The sequence below is a fragment of the Octopus bimaculoides genome, chromosome 14 (assembly GCF_001194135.2).
Source record: "Octopus bimaculoides isolate UCB-OBI-ISO-001 chromosome 14, ASM119413v2, whole genome shotgun sequence".
Classification (NCBI taxonomy): Eukaryota; Metazoa; Mollusca; class Cephalopoda; order Octopoda; family Octopodidae; genus Octopus; species Octopus bimaculoides.
The window spans coordinates 59,585,676-59,588,411 of NC_068994.1; positions in this window are offsets into that span (position 1 = coordinate 59,585,676).

Genomic DNA, 2,736 nt, shown 5'->3' on the forward strand with positions numbered 1-2,736 from the left:
GTGCGTGCGCGTGTGTGTGCGTGTGTGTGTGTGTGTGTGTGCATGTATGTATGTATGTATGTACGTATGCATGTATGTATGTATGTATGTATGTATGTATGTATGTATGTATGTATGTATGCATGCATGTATGTACCTGGCAAACTGTTAAGTGCAGGTGATAATTAACTCCAGATAAGCTCAGACTAAGAACTAGGAATCATTCACCTCAATGTAATTTTGTTCTCCTCATCTCTGACTCGCTTCAAACTCTAAATATCCGTCCTGAAAATCTAAAATGTCTTAAATCACTGACCAATGTATCAATCACTTATTTCAACGGTCGAATTATTGAACCAGTTTAGACCTCGTTAGCGACATTGTGTGTTTCCTTAGTTCTGCAGATCTCTCCACGGCCATACAAATGACATAAACCATACAAGCTCCCTGGCCATGTGTCCTATTCAAACAACATAAAACCATGTCACCGTATAAACAACGCAGCCACACAAACTATACTATTGTACAAGAACCGTACAAACTCTGAAAACGCCCATCGTACAACCAGCTCAGTTAGACGAAACAAAGATTCTTCACAACTGAAGAAAGGTAAATGAAATCATGGAAAAATGCTCCAAGTTCGCCATAATACTCCAAAGACACTAAACCAAACGTTCTCAATGGGGACCATTTGGAGCTCGATGGGGGAATTTTGGAGCAAAGGAGCACTAGGGGGCGTTAAGAGGCTTGGGGGTGGTGGGGGGCACTGGAAGACCACCGTCTTTGGTAAGTTGAATTTGGAATTAACGAGTAGTAGCCATATTTCCACATCTCTGCGAAGTCAGTTAAAAAAAAAAAAGCATGCCTTTTTCTTTCAAATTTTCAAAGACTTAAAAACGCTTTTTCCACCAAACAAATTCCGGGTACCATGTGTAACTGGTGTCGCTAAAGTGAAAGCCCCAAAGCAAAAACTAAAATCAGATGAATAGTGACAGACGATTAAAAGAAAAAAAGGTAATGAATAAAAGCGAAAAGCTGAATGTGTGTGTCTTTGTGTGCAAATATACAATGGTGGTCAGAATTCTGGATCAAACTCGCTTTTGAAAGTGGCTGATAAGTATGTATTTGTGTATGTGTGCGTATGCATGGGTATGTTTGTATGTATATGATTGCGTGTGTTGCCGTTTTGAATTCCTTTCTGCGATTGAACTTAAATTGACCCCTGGCTATACCTCCACCCCCTAGATCCTGAATAAGAAATGAATGTTTAATATGACAAATTTTCAGATTTTTTTAACATCATTTTAAAAGGGGGCTGATTTTGTGACTCAGACTCACTAGATCCGTGTACAGTGAATACCATTCTCCACAATTTGCTACTCATCTGAAGTACATATGTATTTCAACAATTTCTATGAAATGCATCCTCTTTTTTGAACATAAAAAACTCTCTTCCCGAGTGACAATAACTTATAGGTCAGATTGTTGCACAATTTCTAGTCGTTTTGATAAGGGAAATCGGAAAGGTTTGAAATGATTTCACTGGCATTTACTTGTACCAAAGAGCACTCTTTCGATAGACAACACGTTGATCTCATGAGTGTCGCGTGGTGGAAATAAACGCAATTACCAGACTTTCAATTCCTTATATCGTTTTTTTTTTCTTTTGCATTTCAATTTGTACACCTGTACTTCCGACTGCGTACATCCGCACTCCCAACTGCGTACATCTGTACTCCCGACTGTGTACAAGTGCATATGGAAAACGACGTCCTTTATTTTTTAATCATTATCTGCTGATATCAAAATAAGTAGTATATTGAAAAATAAAAATATTTTCTAGGAAAGCCATTTGTGACTCCAAGGGTCAAAAGGGACCTTTGGCCAAAATAGGTTGAGAACCTTTGCACCAAACCAATGACGACACTAAATTGTTGGCATGATCTTTTAAAGTGTAACATCAAAACGAATATCTCATATATCAGTAATGTGTTATAATTAATAGAATTTTGCATAAGAAAACTAATCAATTTTTTAAAAAGAATTTTAATGTCTTTTGAAGGGCGATAATAAAATAGCCACCTGGTGTCTGTAATATCAATCAATCGATAAAATATGTAGAGAGGACGACCGGTCACCGATATCCCTTTCTTCTTCCCTCCCTCTTTATCAGTCTTGTAGATCCTGTCATCGTCTTCATAATTTCCATTCTACTTCTAATTAAATCATTTCATTTAATAAATAAATACAAACTCTCATTTTGTTTTTTTGTTTTTTTGTGGAGATTTTAATCTCAATCCACGAATCTTCAGGACTCTTTGCCCTCCAGAGGCCGGGCACTTAGATTACTTAAAGGAAAGTTAGAATGCTGGATAACAAGATTGCCGGATTATTAGATTGCCGGATAACTAGATTGCCGGATTATTAGATTGCCGGATAACTGACATGTAAATGATATAACACTAAGTACCGCCATCCAGTCAATCTGGCGCTCTTCTGTCTCGGCTAACTCCATCTAACATTTCGCTATCGTCTCGAATATACCTCAATGTACATATACGATAGCTTGTACTGCTACTACTACTGCTGCAGTTAACGCTGCTGCTGCTGCTGCTGCTGCTGCTGCTGATGATGATGACGACAACGACGATGACGACGACGAGGATGATGATGATGACAACGTTGATGACAACAATGCTACCGGTGATGATAGAGCTGACGATGTTGCTGTTGTTGTTGACGGTGGTGGTGGTTGTG